Source organism: Mirounga angustirostris, unplaced genomic scaffold, assembly GCF_029215605.1.
Source record: "Mirounga angustirostris isolate CCGP_5_RB_7025 unplaced genomic scaffold, mMirAng1.0.hap1 SCAF_7, whole genome shotgun sequence".
In the NCBI taxonomy this organism is placed as follows: Eukaryota; Metazoa; Chordata; class Mammalia; order Carnivora; family Phocidae; genus Mirounga; species Mirounga angustirostris.
The window spans coordinates 66,580,942-66,598,874 of NW_026991715.1; the positions used below are offsets into that span (position 1 = coordinate 66,580,942).

Consider the following 17,933-nt stretch of genomic DNA (forward strand, 5'->3'; position numbering starts at 1 on the left):
GATTTTATTTATTTATTTGACAGAGAGAGAGACAATGAGAGAGGGAACACAAGCAGGGGAGCAGCAGAGGGAGAGGAGATGCAGGCTTCCCGCTGAGCAGGGAGCCCAATGCGGGGCTCGATCCCAGGACCCCGGGATCATGACCTGAGCTGAAGGTGGATGCTTAACAACTGAACCACTCAGGCGCCCCAAACCACTCATCTATTGGTGGACACTAGGGTTCTTTCCAGATCTTGGCTATTCTAAATAATGCTACAATTAACATAGGGGTGCATGTATCATTTTGAGTTAGTGTTTTCGTTTTATTCTGGTAAATACCCAAAAGTAATATAGCTGAATCATATGATAGTTTTATTTATTTTTATTTTTTGTTTTTAAAGATTTTTATTCATTTATTTGAGAGAGAGAGAGAGAGAGAGAGAGAACAGGGGGAGGAGCAGAGGGAGAGGGAAAGGGACAAGCAGACTCTGAGCTGAGCACAGAGCCCAACATGGGGCTCGATCCCAGGATCCTGAGATCATGACCTGAGCCGAAACCAAGAGTTGGACGCTTAGCCAACTGAGCCGCCCAGGTGCCCCTTATTTTTAATTTTTTGAGGAATCTCCATACTGTTTACCACGGTGGCTGCAGCAATTTACATTCCCACCAACAGTGTACAAGGGTTCCCTTTGCTCCACATCCTCTCCAATACTTGTTATTTCTTGTCTTTTTGATAATAACCATTCTAACAGATGTGAGGTAATATCTCATTGTGGTTTTGAGTTGCCATTCTGTGATGATAAGTGATGCTGAACATTATTTCATGTGCCTGTTGATCATCTGTATGTCTTTGGAAAAATGTCTGTTTCGATCCTCCACCCATTTTTAAATGAGATTTCTTGTTTCCTTGTTGCAATTAAGTTGTTTAAATTCTTTATGTGTTTTGGGGATTAACCTTTTATCAGATATATGATTTGCAAATATTTTCTCTTATTCACTAGGTTACCTTTTCATTTTGTTTATGATTTCCTTTGCTGTTTCTACTGCTTTTAATTTCATGTATTCTCACTTGTTTATTTTTGCTTTTGTTGCCTCTGCTTTTGAAGTCAGATCCAAAAGGTGAAAGCCAAGAGTAATGTCAAGGACCTGACTGCCTAAGTTTTCTTCTAGGAGTTAAATGGTTTCAGGTCTTACATTCATGACTTTAATCCATTTGAGTTGATTTTTGTGTATGGTGTAAGATCATGGCCTAGTTTCATTCTTTTTTATATGGCTGTCTAGTTTTCTCAGCACCATTTATTGAAAAGACTGTCCTTTCCCCCTTGTATATTCTTGGCTCCTTTATTGTAAATTTTTTTTTCCTTTATTGTAAATTAATTGGCCATATGTGTATAGGTTTTCTTTGGGGGTGGTGCTCTCTATTCTGTTCCATTGATCTATGTGTCTGTTTTAATGCCAACACCATGCTGTTTTGATTAGTGTAGCTTTGTAGCATAATTTGAAATCAGGGAGTATGGTATCTCCAGCTTTGTTCTTCTTTCTTAAGATTGCTTTGACTAGGGGCACCTGGGTGGCTCAGTCGTTAAGCATCTGCCTTCGGCTCAGGTCATGATCCCAGGGTCCTGGGATTGAGCCCCGCATCGGGCTCCCTGCTCAGCGGGAAGCCTACTTCTCCCTCTCCCATTCCCCCTGCTTGTGTTCCCTCTCTCGCTGTGTCTCTCTGTCAAATAAATAAAATCTTTAAAAAAAAAAAAAGATTGCTTTGACTATTTGGTGTCCTTTGTGGTTCCATAAAATTTTTAAATTATTTGTTCTAGTTCTATAAAAAATGCCATGGAATTTTGATAGGGATTGCTTTTAATCTATAGCTTGCTTTGGGTAGTATGGACATTTTAACAATGTTAATTCTTTCAGTCCATAAATATAAAATATCTTTCCGTTTATCTGTGTCTTACTCAATTTTTTTCATCAGTGTATAGTTTTCAGTTCAGGTATTTCACCTCCTTGGTTAAATTTATTCCTAGGTATTTTATTTGTTTGGATGTAATTGAAAATATGGTTGTTTTCATATTTATTTCTGATAGTTCATTATTAGTGCATTGATACACAACAGATTTCTGGTTTTATATCCTGCAACTTTACTGAATTAATTAATTAGTTCCAGTAGTTTTTCTGTGAAGTCTTTAGGGTTTTCTGTATATAGTATCATGTCATCCTTTCCAATTTGGATGCCTTTTATTTATTTTTCTTGCCTAATTGCTCTGGCTGGACTTCTAATAGTATGGTGAATCAAAGTGGTGAAAGTGGGTGTCCTTTTGTTCCTGATCTTAGAGGAAAAAGCTTTCAGCTTTCTACTATTGAATATGATGTTGGCTGTGGGTTTATCAATATGGCCTTATTATGTTGAGGTACATTCCCTCTATATCATTTTGTTAAGAGTTTTGTTATAAATAGATGTTGAATTTCGTCAAAATCTTTTTCTGTACCTACTAAGATGATCATATGGTTTTTATCTTTCATTTTGTTAATGTGGTGTGTCACATTGATTTTTGCAGATGTTGAACCATCTTTGAATCCCTGGAATAAATTCCACTCAATCATGATGCATGATCCTTTTAATGTATTATTGAATTCAGTTTGGTAATATTTTGTTGACAATTTTTGCATTTATGTTGGATAGATAGAGGCCTGTTAATGTGTGTGTGTGTGTGTGTGTGTGTGTGTGTGGTGTCTTTGTCTGGTTTTAGTATCAGAGTAATGTTGGCCCCATAAAAATAGGTTAGCAGCATTTCCTCCTCTTCAGTTTTTGGGATAATTGGAGAAGGATAGATATTAAATCTTCGAATATTTGATAGAATTCATCAGTGAAGCTGTCTGGTATGGACTTTTGTTTCTTGGGAGGTTTTCAATCTCTTAACTAGTAATCAGTCTATTCAGATTTTCTATTTCTTCAAGATTCAGTCTTAGAAAATTATATGTTTCTAGGAATTTATCCATTTTTTTCTATATTTTCTCATTTGTTACTGTATAATTGCTCATAGTAGTCTCATAATCTTTTGTATTTTTGTGATATCATTTATGACTTCTCTGTTTTCATTTCTGATTTTATTTATGTGAGCCTTCTCTCTTTTTTCTTGGTGAGTCTAGCAAAAGGTTTTTCAATTTTGTTTATCTTTTCAAAACACCAGCTCTTCAGTTTCATTGATCTTGTCTATTCTTTTTAGTTTCTATTTCATTTATTTAAGCTCTGATATTTATTATTTCCATTATTTCCTATTATTTTTTTATTGACTATAGGTTGTTCAGTAGCATGTTGTGTAATTGCCACATATTTGTGATTTTTCGTTTTCTTCTTGTAATTGATTTCTAGTTTCATACCATTGTTGTCATAAAAGATGCTTGATATGATTTCAATATTCTTAAATTCAATGAACCTTGTTTTGTGGCCTACCAAATGATCTATCCTGGAGAATGTTCCCATATGCACTTGCAAAGAATCTGCATTTCAGTGCTTTGGGATGGAATGTTCTGTATATATCTATTAAGTTCATCTAGTCTTGTGTTGTTTAAGGCTGATGTTTCCTCACTGATTTTCTATTTGGATGACCTATCCATTGATGCAGGCGGAGTATTAAACTCCCTTACAATTATTGTATTGCTGGGCACCTGGGTGGCTCAGTTGGTTAAGTGACTGCCTTCGGCTCAGGTCATGATCCTGGAGTCCCTGGATCTAGTCCCGCATTGGGCTCCCTGCTCGGCGGGGAGTCTGCTTCTCCCTCTGACCCTCCCCCCTCTCATGTGCTTGCTCTCTCTCATTCTCTCTCTCAAATAAATAAATTAAAAAAAATCTTTTAAAAAAACCCAATTATTGTATTGCTATTTATTTCTCCCTTTAGATATTTAATATGCTTTATATATTTAGGTGCTTGTATGTTGGGTACATATATATCTACAAAAGTTATATCATGTCATATATATCATCTTATCATATGTATCATCATATTGACCTCTCTACCATTATGTAATGCCCTTTCTTTGTCTTTTATTAAAGTCTCTGTTTTAAAGTCTATTCTGACTGATATAACTATACCAACTTTTGTCTCATTTCCATTTGCATGTACCATGTCTTTTTCCATCCCTTCACTTTCAGTCTGTATGTGTTTTTCTTTTTTAAAGATTTTATTTATTCATTTGACAGAGAGAGACACAGCGAGAGAGGGAACACAAGCAGTGGGAGTGGGAGAGGGAGAAGCAGGCCTCCCACCGAGCAGGGAGCCCGATGCGGGGCTCAGTCCCAGGACCTGGAATCGTGACCTGAGCTGAAGGCAGACGCCCAACAACTGAGCCACCCAGGCGCCCCGTATGTGTTTTTCAATCTGAAGTGAGTCTCTTGTAGGCAGCATATAGATGGGTCTTTTTTTTTTTTTAATCCATTCAGCCATTCTGTGTCTTTTAATTGGAGAATTTAGTTTATTTACACTTAAAATAATTATTGATGTTTTTATTATGGGATGTTTTATTTCCATTTTGTTAATTGTTTTCTGGTTGTTTTTATAGTTCCCCTTTGTTTCTTTCTTCTTCTTTTGCTCTCTTGTGGTTTGATGATTTTCTTTAGTGTTGTGTTTGGATTCCTTTCTCATTATCTTTTGTGGATCTACTATAAGTTTTTCTTTTGTGGTTCACATATAAGAGCCTATATGTATAACAGTCCATTTTAAGTTGGTAATAAGTTAAATTTCAACAAATTCTAAAAACTCCACATTTTTAACCCCCTCCACATGTTCTATGTTTTACATATTTTACATCTTTTATTACTTATTGTAATTATAGTTATTTCTACTACTTTGGTCTTTTAACCTTCATATTCACTTTATAATTGACTAATCCATTACCTTTACAATACACTTCACCTTTTCTAGTGAGATTTTTACTTCTTATGCTTTCTTGTTATTAGTTGGTGCCATTTTTCTTCAGCTTAAAGAAGTTCTTTTAGTATTTCTTGTAAGGCCAGTTTAATAGTGATGAATTAATTTAGCTTTTGCTTGTCTGGAAAACTATCTCTCCTTCAAATCTGAATGATAACATTGCTGGGTAGAGTATTCTTGGTTGGAAGTTTTTCCCTTTAAGGACTTTGAATAGGTCATGGCATTTTTTTCTGGCTTGAAAAGTTTCTGGTGAGAAATTTGCTCATAGCCTCATGGGGTTTCCCTTGTACATAACAATTTGTTTCTCTCTTGCTGCTTTTAAGATGATCTCTTTATCTTTAACTTTTGACATTTTAATTATAATGTGTCTTGGCATGACTCCTTTGGATTCATCGTATTTGCAACTCTCTGGGCTTCCAGGACCTGGATGTCTCTTTCCTACTGAAGGTTAGGGAAATTTTCAGCCATTGTTTCTTTGAATAAGTTTTCAGCCTTTTCCTCTCTTCTCCTTCTTGAACCCCTATAATGCTAACATTGTTATGCTTGATGTTGTCCAAAGGTTCCTTATCTTCATTTAATTTTTTTTTTCTTTTTGCTGCTCTGTGTGGGTGAGTTCCATTACTTTACCTTCTAGCTTGATAATCTATTTTTCTGCCTTTCAAGTCTGCTGTTGAACCCTTTTATTGTACTTCTCAGTCCAATTATTGTATCCTTCATCTCTGTGACTTCTGTTTGGCACTTTCTTACATTTTCTATCTCTTTGTTGAAATTCTCACCATGTTCATCCACTTTTCTCCCAAGTTCAGTGAACTATCTTCATGACCATTACTATGAATTCTTTCAAAGTATGTTTGAATTCCTTCAAAGTATCCAACCTGACTGATTGGAACCCAGATCCTCAGGCAGCAGCTTTTAAAGTATGCAAATATGTACAGTCTGGTAGGATCACAATTGTAAACCTGCAGACCTCCAGACCAGGGAATCTTGAGGTATCCCCTGGGTGACAGTTGCAAAAATCAGGGCTTCAAATGAGTATACAAGCTTCTTTCTGGGAGATATCAGTGAGCTGTGATGAGGCCAAGGAGAGGTGTATGCCCCTGCCTATGCTCCTCAGGGTGTCTCTATGGCAAATCTGAAGCCTGTCCCTCAGGTTGAAGCTCAAGGATAAGCAAATGGATCTTTATTATAGGCAGACTGAGGGTGTGTTTCTGTGTGCTATCTGTGCAGTGCCCTGGGTATGGTAGCCTGCCCAGAACTATGTTTTAATTGTTGCAGTACAGGGGGGCCCAGGAATGTAAGCACCTCTGGCCACCAGAGCCAGAAGATCAAGGGGTGTTTCCTTGTGGACTGCATTTATCCACCAGCTTTAGCAAGAGTGCAAGAGAATGTTGAGAGTGGGGCATGTCCACAGCTTAAGAGAGGGAGGGAAAGAGTACTAGAGACAAGTCCAGTTTTAGTGATACAGAAGAAGAGTGCTTAGGCTGGTCACTTCTGTGGCTTTAGTGAGGCCTGGAAAGGACACTGGGTACAAGGCACATTCATGGCTTTAGTGAAGTGATGTCCATGTGTGCTTGCCTGAGCTAGTAAGGTAAATGAAGAGTGTAAAAATGGCACTTGCCAGCCCCTCTGTCTCTAAAGAAACTCCCTCAGCAAGTCCTTAAGATTAGCAAATCAATCTCCTCTACATATAATCCAGTCATCTCTCAAACTGCTGCCTTTCTACTGGGTCCCAGAATGAGTGATGCCTCTTGTAGGCCCTTCAAAAGGAATCTCTCAGAGTCCCACAGCCCCCTGGGTCCCCTGGATGTAAGCAGCATTGGTTTCTAAGTTCAGACATTTTTAGAGCTCCATCTCTCCAGTGCAGGTCCCAAGGGTTGGATTGCCTGATTTGGGGTGAAAACCTACCACTCCACGGGAAAAAGCTCTAGACCTGTGAGATCACTCCCTGTTGTGGTTTGGTGCACTGGAGGTGGGGTTTTTGGTGAGAAAATGCCTCTGCCCCTCCTATTCATCTCAATGTGACCCTTTTGTGGATCCCTTGTTATGGATAGTTTTCAGTTCTTTTTCACCAGGAATTGTTCCCTATGTAGCTGTAGATTTGGTGTGTCCCTGGGAGGAGGTGAGTTTAGGCTCTTCCTACACTACCATCTTGGACCACTTCCCTCTTTACCTCAATATTTTGAGGATATGGATTTTATGAGAGAGTGACTTTTTTTTTTTTTTCCTATCAGCAAGTCTAATCTCAAGGCAGAATGTTAGGGCTATAAAGGCAGACCCCTGTGGCTCTGTGTTGATGAACTAAATTCAAGAAGAAAAGATTAAAGCTATGGATAAAGTTCATGTTATTTTATGTTGTGTTCTGCTAGACTTTCTGTTTACAGAAGGAGGAAGCTTTAGCACATGATACACCAAAAATTTATATTCATAAAACTCTGGTCCCTCAAAAGAATCTCACATCCCTCTTGGAATTTGGATTAGAATTTACATTTTGAAAGATTTTATGGCTGATATTTAGATCTCCATTTAACTTCATTTAATGGAGTAATAACATAACCTCAGTTTGAGAGTTTTATTTTAACCTTTAAAGGAAAAAAACTTGAAATTTCACTTGGTCCTTTTGATACTAAGTCCAATTTACAGTTGGTTTGAATGACAACTGCTAGAGGTCATTACAAGAGAAAAGCGTGGTGAAGGTGACAGCAGAAGCCAAGCCTGAGGAGATGTTTATCCCCTTTAGGCACATTCTGGGCTAAGTCCATGTGGTTAAGTTATTATACTAAATTTGTATCAGACTTCAAGGAGTAAGAGTCCCCAGCCTTTTCTAAACACCATGGCTTTTTCAGAATTTATTCCAGGGAAGTTCCTTTTTTTTTCTTTTTTTTTATTACAGACTTACTACTGCTTTGAGCCTCCCTCATATTTGAATATACCAGACACTTGTTAGAAATCTCCAGTGGATATATAGACATCTTTGGATAACAAGGCCTTGAAAGTCATCAGAATGCTTTTGGATGAATATAATACCAAATCCTTGACCTGACACTCTTAGTTCTCAGAAGCATATATATATATGCAGGCTACCTTTTCAGGCGCATCTTTTCTATTTTCATTTAAGTAAACTTAGCCAAACTCTTAACTCTTCTATTATTCAGGTTAGACCTGAATTATCATGCTAGACCATGGTAAGGGTGGGGAAATAAAACTTCCCTGGATTTCTCAATGCTCCTGCTCTAGCTCTTGGGCCACAGAAGCTTAAAAACTATAAAATCAGAGAATGTTTGTTTTCACCTCTCTTTAGAACATAAAAAGCATCTCACATACCATGAAAATTAGTTCTGTAGTCATTTGTATACTTAATTTCTCTAATTTGAAAGGATAATAAAACTTCTTTTATTTTCCAAGAAGATCAACTGATTAGAGCTTGGACTAGGTCCCTAGCTTAAACCTCAAAGTGCCTGGAAGTCTGGAGGGCTATCTCAGTGGGGATTTACATGTCAAAAAGGGATGAAGCTCCAAAACCTGAAGACTTCTCTAGGTAGATGTTCTTATAAGTTGAGACATGCAGGGGCTATCTGGCTCCTGGAGAGATTTTATTTGCAAAATGGGAGGGGGGACAGATGATTTCTTCCTTTTTATAAGAGAGAAAAATACATTTTTCTCATCTCTCCCATGGGTGTTTGGCTACTCATATAAGAGAGTTGACATGCCTTTCATTGTACTACTCTAAAGGTAAGGACTAGAGCAAATGTACTGTGAGGAATTTACTAAAAAATCTGTCTCTGACCCAGAATACTTTACATGTACATTCAGGATAAAATGAATAAAGAGGGTTGTGAAGGTTATTTCTGAAGAACTGCCACTGAATTCTCATGCTAGAAAAACATTAGGAATTACAGATTTCAATGATGATTTAAAAGTCTTCTTCCTATCATATTTCTCTATCATGTCACTACTCATTTTCTAGCTAGGGTTAATATGGTTTTCCTGTTTCTCTGTCACTTCCATGGGAGCTGACTATAAACTCACTTCAGTGGGATATAATTTATGGCTATTTTTGCAAAAAAGAATTCTTGACCGAAAAAAAGCACAATGGACGTCTTGTTGATAGGCATAATAATCATAGGTAATATGATTTGTAATTATTTATTTTTTTCTCATTAGAAATTAGAAGTGATACCATAAAATGCATTTTTTCAACAGTGGGAAAGAATCTAAAGTTCCAAACTGTCATTTGAGACTACTAAGATACACAAAGGAAAGGAAAGTTCAATACTCATTCCTATACTGGGTATTTGTGGTATGCTTTTTTGTGCAGTCGATTCTCATGATTCACATTATGTGAATGTTCTATAATGTTGGCACAAAAACTGAATGTTGCATAGTGAATATTGAATCTTTGCTACTATGACAAACACAGGGTTAGGTTCCTGTGAGCCACTGTTTATAACTTTTTGTCAGTTGATCAATAATAACTTTGTCTTATGTGTGTTTCTGTTTAAAGTTACCATATTTAATATATATTGTTGAGTCATTAACATTGAACTCATGGCCAACAGTCATGGCCAACAGCGCTCTACCTTTTGCCTAAATGAAGCTTACCTAGCAGTTGTATTTTCTCCTGTAAGGTACAGCACAGCCTGTGCTAGGAACACCTGACAGCACTTCAGCATTAAGACTGGGGGCTATTTTAAATGAAATCACCAGCAAAAAACCCACAAAAATGCAAAAACAAAAACAAAAACCAAAAAACCCCAAAACGTGGCTCAAAATAGATCACCAGAAAGAACATTTGTTTACAGAATGAGGTGTAAAACAAGAAGGCAGAGTGTTATTTTGCTCCTCAGCTGGGAGGGAGCATGTCCTGTAATTAAGAAATTTTTGCCACTTTGTGCATGTCCATGAATGGCTGTGAAAATGCTGTGAGTATTGATTTTGAGGTTACAAATTAATTTTTGTGTATAGGCAAATTTTAAAGTACAGAATCCACAAATAATGAGAACTGACTGTATTTTCAGAGACTGAAAATGAAACAATTATCACATTGCTGGATACAGGTATCCATGTTTTGAGCTTTCACTGGACTTGGTTCAAGCAGAAACTGGACAACCTTGATGAGACATTTTGTGGAATGGATCAAACATGATAGAAGTTTGGGGACTAGATGATTTTTTAACCCTATAGACACTGAGATTTTAAGACTTTGTTTTGTACAGACTATACTCCATAATGTCAAACCTAAAAGATGCCCATACCCTCAGATTTTTAAAAATATACTTTTAATAATTAGACAGGTTTTAAGTTGTCATATAATTATAACTTTTCTTCATGTAATAAATACTTTCTTCTGGCATTGTCTTAGACATTGTTTTGATCTTCAAAAAAAGTGTCCTAGGATAAGGGGGACACTTACACACACACACACACACACACACAACCCCTACAGGTTATACACTAAAGCACTTAGATTATATTTAAATTCACATAATCAAGTGAACATGTTCTTTCCAATGAGTTTCCTTGGAGAAATGAGCTAAGTTTCTTTTTTGTCCTGTTGCCATGGTCTAAAAACTTTTTTTCCTCTTTAGAACTGCCCTGAAGGACTAGCTGGAGCTGAAGTAGGCATGGGCTAGAGGGTCCCAGGGTGCCATTCACTAAGGCTGCCTTGGCTGGTCAAGGAGTTAGTGCAGGAACAGTCTGGAGGTCCTAAGGTGTGCTATGCCAGAGTCACCTTGGCAGGATGGTTGGAGTTGGAGTGGGTGTGGGCTGGGAGTTCCTGTGGTACTCTATACCAGGGTCTGCCTGGCAGATGGCTGGAGCTTGAGTGGGCTTGGGCTGGGGGATTCCAGGGTGCTCTGTATCAGGGCCACTCTGGTGGCATGGCTGGAGCTGGAGTGGGCATGGGCTGAGGATGTCATGGGGCATGCCATGCCAGTGCTGCTTCAGTGGGATGGCTAGAGCTGCAGCAGGTGTTGGCAGTGGGGTCCTGGAGCTCACCAATCCAGGACGACCTTGATGGGATGGTTGGAGCTGGTGTGTTCCAGGGATCTGGGGTGCACTGATATGGCTCTAGTAGGCTGGCTCGAGCTCTTAGACCCTGTTCCTATATATCCCATCAAGGTAGAAGGGGAAAGTAAAAAAAGATGGTACTCTCCAGTGCCTCCAACCCTGGTGAGTTCCAGCTTGCCTGCCCACTTGGCAGAGGATCTATGGTTAGGAAATGGATTTCCTTCACTTATACTTTAGTTGCCTTTTATACCATTGCTTTTTTCCCCCTTGTGCCCCAGAGTGGGTGAGCCTTGCACAGTCCCCTCAGTGATATCCCTTCTTATCAAAGTTGTCAGGTTGTATGTGTGGGATGGGGTTTTCATCAATATCATTTCTCCATCTCTTCCACCCTTCTCTGTGTGGTTCCTCTCTCATTTGTTATACAGAAGCTGTTCAGTCAGCCTTCAATTCTTCTTCAGGAGGAATTGCTCTGTATGTAGGTGTGGATTCAGTGTGTCTGTGGGAGGAGATGAAATCAGGGTCTTCTGATGTCACTATCTTGGGCCAACTTCCTCAATGAGTATCTAAGAATATAAATTTTGGGGTACAGAAGTGCATAATACCTAAAAAAAGTTGCAAGAAAAAGTTTCATTCTTTGATTGAAATCAGAGTTGTCTCTTTAATTTCTCAAGTATTTCAAAGAAGTCCATTTTTGTATCTTTGCTGTAGAATGCACTTTGATGGAAGAGTTGGCTTTTGATTTTTAAAAAAATGGTTCAAATTAATAGTTATTTCTATTTTGCATCAAATGGATACATTTTGTATTTTACCCAAGTCTTCTCAGCCCACATACTCTATCAACATTCTTTTATATATTTTTTTCTAATGCTGTTTCTGATGGGTTATTATCTGAGAGTGGGTTGGTAGAGATTCAATTTAATAGTTTCTTAACTCCAAAAATAATTTCTTTTCAAACTAAAAGAAAGTCCTACTTTGGTTGCTTTTAAGTTTGTTATATCAAGATATGCTTTTTCAACCCCTAGTTTTTTTAACCAATAATTATCAACCTAGCTAATTCTATCACTAATTTATGATTCTGAAAGGAAGAAAATAAAAAATGAAACATCAAGACTGAGGGACAAAAGATCAAGAGCTTAATGGAAAAAAATGTTTGCTGCCCAGCAGGGAACCCAATTCAGCACTGAGTTCAGGCTCTGAGTTTCAGGGGAAGAGACCTAGGGTAGGTCCTTTAAAGCCAAACTGTCTCTGTCTCCTTTTAGGAAAACAACATCTACAATAGTTGCAGACTAGCTTCCAGTATCTGGATTTGTCAGTTGGGTAAATGCTGGGTTGGTGGGTAGGTGGCTTCTGTTTCAAAGGTGTAGCACTCACCTAAGGACTGTGGTGTCCACCTGCCTCTACTGCATGTGAGGTGGCCCATTCAGGATCCTGGCTCAAGTCAGAACTGTACCACTGTCAGTAAGTGGGTCCCAGGTAATGGTTGATCAGCTGTCTTAGATGTTGGTTACTCTGATGTAAAAGAAGAACAATATGTGGTCCAACATATTTTAATGTTATTGTTCACATGAGGACCATCCTTGGACCTAATACTGCAGCAGCTATTGTTAAAACTTTTTGTTCTTACCACATGTCTCTGCCCATCAGTTGCTCTGTCTATTCGAGAGTGTTAAATCCTGTTGGTAAGCCAATAAAGAAATACGTTAGTCACCACATAGGTAAAAAGTTAGAAATAGCCAAAACTGGATCTGATACTACGATAGAGTAGAATGGCATCAAAGGAGAATTTAACCAAAAAAAAATTAAAAAAAAAAATCAAGTAAGTGCCTTTGTAAAGAGGAGAGAGAAAGAATTGCTTCATTTAACTCCTTGCCTTCCACCAAGAAACTGCTTCACTTCCCTCTTCAAACTAGACTTGGCATGACTGCCAGGCTCACTCTGATCAATCTTTTATTCCCTTTTGAGGAAAAAATAAATTTTTAGCTTCTGAGCTTCTAACACCTAGCTTTTGGGTATTTAAGGGCAATTTAAGAAATTCTTCAAAGAAATGTTTTTATCCTAAGAGCAATTTTCCTGTTACCTGCTAGAAGCAATATTTGTATTAAATGCAACTGCCAGTTTTCAACGTTAAAATGTCATTTTTGAAGGTCCTTTCATTGGTATGAATTTTCAAAAACATTTCTATTCCACCTTTTAAGGAAATGTTTACATGTTAATTAATGTTCAGTGGTAATTTTAATTGGGTTTCCCTTCAGGAAATTTTTTTTTAAGATTTTATTTATTTATTTGAGAGAGAGAGAGAGAGAGCATAAGTGGGGGAAAGGAAGAAGCAGGCTGCCCGCTGAGCAGAGAGCCCAACTCCATCCCAGGACCCTGGGATCATGACCTAAGCTGAAGGTAGACCCTTACCCAACTGAGCCACCCAGGCGCCCCATCCCTTTAGGAAATTTCAAGAAAGGCTTAAACATTTTGATATATAAAGTGATGCAGAAGGGACTGTAAGAAAAAATACTGAAAGCAAATTTCAAAAAGTAGATTAATGAGAAAGCAGGAAAATAAGAGTTTGCAAAAAGAAGATTTAGAAAATGTATCAAAAAAAAAAGTCAAGGGCGCCTGGGTGGCTCAGTTGGTTAAGCAACTGCCTTCGGCTCAGGTCATGATCCTGGAGTCTCAGGATCGAGTCCCGCATCGGACTCCCTGGTCGGCAGGGAGTCTGCTTCTCCTCTGCCCCTCCCCCTTCTCATGTGCTCTCTCTCATTCTCTCTCTCTCTCAAATAAATAAATAAAATCTTAAAAAAAAAAAAGTCAAAATGCAGGAGAGAGGTCAGAATTGGTGATTGATAATCAAGACCAGCAATATTTCCTACTTCCACTGCCTCACTTTCCTTCAGCTTAGATCTAAAGTGATTCTGCTGATCAGGATTAAAACCAGAGATGAATGAGGACGACAATGCAGACTCAGAGAAATAGCTTAGGGAGCTAAGGAAAGTGAAATGTATGACCAGTTACAGAAGGTTACAGAATTATGTGGCAGATTTCTCAAAATTAGACTTTATTATTCTAAAATAAGATCCAAGTACAGTGGGCATAAATTGAGGTTAGGCATCTTTTTTATGGGAACTTCCTAATTCTATCCTTTGTATAATTTTGTTGTTGTTGGGATATGCATCATTATTTACTTACTTATTGATTTATAAAGACTTTTGTCTATTAAGGAATTAAACCTTTGTCTTTCATACTATTTATGTAAAGCAGACTTAAATGTTTATCTTAGAATCCTAACAAAAAGGGGGAAATAGGGGTACAACTCAAGATTCTATTATAAAAGAGAAAGACCTTATTGTTAACAATAGAAGCTTGTTTCCAGTTTCTGCAATCTTCTGTTTTCTTCATTAAGAATAAACTTTAAACCGAGTTTTTTCTTGCAACTCTGTGAAGTTTGGAATTAAAACAATTAATTAAATGGATTTAAAATTAAAGAAAATTTTGTTCTTAATTGAAAATCAATTGGCTTTGGATAGATCAGAAACTAAATGGTAATGGGATACAATCAAAGTAAATTTAGATGATAAAACTTGTGTCTTCCCTTTCAGTTGGATAAAGAAAACATTAAGTGAAGGTATGCATGGAAAATACTATGTGGTTATAAAATACCAACAGTGAAGTCTTAAATTAAACTACAACTGAAACCATGTATTTTCAGAAGCACACTTCATAGCTTCTCTCCTTGTCTGTATCGCTTCATTAAATCAGCACAAAAAAACTTCAAAATACCATGGGAAGTAATTTAATAAGAATTACTTAATGTTCCTGATCCAATTTTTCTGCAGGTAGCTAATAAAAAGGTGAATGTGAGAGCATTCAAGATTTTATCCAGTTCCATGGTTTTAAGTACCATCTATAAACTGAGTTCTCCCAACTCTCCATTTTCAACCTTGACATCTCCACTGAAATCCAGCCACATATACAACTGAATTGTTGCAAGTTACCAACAAGCCCATATATTAATTTATCACTATAGATAAAACCATGTATTTGACACATCATTAATTAGGTATCCTTATCCGTCTTTTTTCTTCACATCCCACATCCAATCCATTAGCAAATCTTGTGTTTGTCTCTCCTAAACATAGTTTTAGGTCTGATTGTTTCTCACCATTGGCTCACTACTGAAGCCCTAGTCCATATCGCCATCCTCATCCTTCTGCCTTACCTACTCCCACTCTTGCTTCTCTATAGTCTGTTCCCCACATAACTCCTTAGTAATTGTCTTAAAGCTTACATCAGATCAGATCACTTTCTAACATCAAACTATTTAATGGCTTCCTTTATCAACAGTAGTAAATTCAAACTCAAAACTTTTTGCCATAAGCTCACCTCCCCAATGTCATTTCCTATTATTACTCCAGCCTCCATGGTGGCCTTTTTCCTGCCTTGGGGCTTTTGCATTTCCTGTTCTCCCTAGCATACTTTCCCCACACTTTCATATGCCTCAGTTCAGCTTAAATGTCACCTCCTTACTCCTAGTAACTCTTTTGGCCCCCTTTATTTTCTACATAGCACTTATTATCTGAAATTATATTACTAATTATGAGTTCATTGCCTGTTTCTCCCTAAGAGAAAGAAAGCAGGAAGGGCAGGTACCTGGGTGGCTCAGTTGGTTGGGTGACTGCCTTCAGCTCGGGTCATGATCCCGGAGTCCTGGAATCGGGTCCTGCATCGGGCTCCCTGCTCAGCGGGGAGTCTGCTTCTCCCTCTGACCCTCTCCCCTCTCATGTGCTCTCTCTCTCTCTGTCATTCTCTCTCTCAAATAAATAAATAAAATCTTAAAAAAAAAAAAGAAAGCAGGAAGAGCCCATGATGATCATATAGTTCAACTTCCTTGCATAGTGTAAGAAGAAACTGAAGCCCACAGAAGCTAGATGTTTTGCCAGTGTACTTCCAGTTAGTTAGGGGTGAAGCCAGAAAGGAAAATGAATTCTTCTGAGACAACAGTAGAGCAGAATTCTTCCTGTTCTATTTCTCTAAGTTGCACTTCATCAATGTTTGTTTAATCCAATTATCCTTCCTTCCTCAAGATATCCAGTGGAGGGGAGAGAGCTCAACCTTCTCACCACAGACCTGCAGTTTTACCTACCATAGCTTTATAATTGAGGTATGTCATTTTTTTAAAAAATTTATTTATTTATTTGAGAAAGAGAGAGAACTAGCAGGGGAGGGGCAGAGAGAGAGGGAAAGAGAGAATCCTCAAGCAGACTCCCTGCGGAGCATGGAGCCCATCGTAGGGCTCCATCCTATGACCCTAAGATCATGACCTGAGCCAAAACCAAGAGTCGGACACTTAACCTACTGAGCCACCCAGGTGCCCCTGAGGTATGTCATTGTTAAGCACATCATAAGTGTTTATACAACCATCCATTCCTAGAACCATTACAAATAACTGAGATGCTTTACCCTACAACTTCTGTTCATTTGGTGGCACCAAACAACTATAGAGGTTTTTTTAAAATTTTTAAGACTTCCCACTACTCCAACTCTGGTTGGGATGGTGGGAAGCTCTAAGTTAGAGCTTGCTATAGTTTTAATTTTTTAATAAGTCATTGTAACTTGAATTCATAGAGATGATTTATAGTGTCTCTTTAATTCTATTATTCATAAACACTTTTTAGTGTGAGCGTGTGCTTTTGAAAATCTAAAATGTCTAAAGTAGGGGTGCCTGGCTAGCTCAGTCAGTAGAGCATGTGACTTTTGATCTCAGGGTTGTAAGTTTGAGCCCCATGTTGGGGATAAAGTTTACTTAAAAATAAATAAAATAAAATGTCTTACATATTTGCTTTATGAATAGAGTAGACAGAACACAGATCTGTCTTTGATAAAGAAGGGTCTGGCAGTACCCCAGGATAGTCATTATACACAATAGTCCTCATGTGTAGCAAGATGACAGAAGACAAAGAAATAGTAGACAGAAAAATGTTAGAGACTTGGCTTTGTCTATACCTACTACCTGGAGGTTATTTACAGCAATTTAATTGCTAAAATGAGCTTTTTTTGTTATGACCTTAGTGATTATCGTTAGAGGATTGAAAATCAAATTTGGATATTTGAGGACTTCGATCAGTTGATTTTAAAATGGTGACTCTTTTGTTATTATTTGAGAAATTTTGGAAACAAATATTATAGTTTATATTAATTATCAAGAATATATTAGTCACAGTATGATCAGCATTGTATTAGCTTCTATGTGATGTGTAAAAAGGAAGCAGAAAGCATAGTTCCTGTCTTTTAAGTTTTCATAGTGAACATTACTGTACATTTTGACTTTACTGCCCTTCTCTGAGTCAGTGCTGGGTAACAGTTGGCTGATGTCAGTACAGTAGCCATTTTAACAGGGCTGTTTCTGTCAACGTAGAAGTAGTATAGCTGATTTTTCAGAATTACCACAAACACCTCTTGACGTTAATTGAACATATACTTGTAAGGCTTTACAGTATGCAAAATACCATACCATGTCTTGTGAGTGACGAAAAAAGAAATGTGAATAGATGTAAAAGCTTGTCTTCTTTCCTAAAGGGGATATCCAGTAAGTATACAAATCATCACAATATAAAGTCACATGTGATAATTATTCTAAGAGAAGAAATTACTAAGTGTTGTAAACATTCAGAAAAGAGAGAGAGTGCAATATGACAAAAGCATGAATAAAAAGTCTTCTGGAAGCCTAGGGCATTTGTGCAGTGTTTTGAGGGCATTTTATGGACCAGGATAAGAAAAGGGCTGTGGAATGGGGACATTCCAGATGGAGAGAAACAAGAAGAAATAGAGGCAGGTAATCCTAGAGTTCTTTTGGGAAGTGGGAAATAACTCACTCTGGCTGGACATTGGGGCTTATGTTATGGAAGATTCAGACAAAGGTCATATATCCCAATCAAAATAGTTTATACTTAATCCTCTAATGGGAGCTACTGGGTTTTGTGAGCAGCGAGGTGATGTACTTAGAGTTGTGCATTAGGAAGATTAATTTGTAGC

The 17,933-nt window shown here is 37.7% G+C and overlaps 1 long non-coding RNA gene across 6 annotated transcripts in view; it reads left to right on the forward strand.

The window, feature by feature from the left end:
• Positions 1-1,714: 1,714 nt before the first annotated feature.
• LOC123852777 (uncharacterized) overlaps positions 1,715-17,933 on the forward strand; it is a 32,530-nt gene continuing 16,311 nt past the window's right edge. For 2 of the 6 annotated variants that reach the window (XR_010413115.1, XR_010413116.1), the window contains exons 1-2: positions 1,715-4,360; positions 15,986-16,062. This is a non-coding gene — a long non-coding RNA (uncharacterized LOC123852777). Of the gene's footprint in view, positions 4,361-11,519; positions 16,063-17,933 lie in introns of those variants that run through there. The other 4 variants (XR_010413117.1, XR_010413118.1, XR_010413114.1 and 1 more) reach the window with 2 other exon arrangements.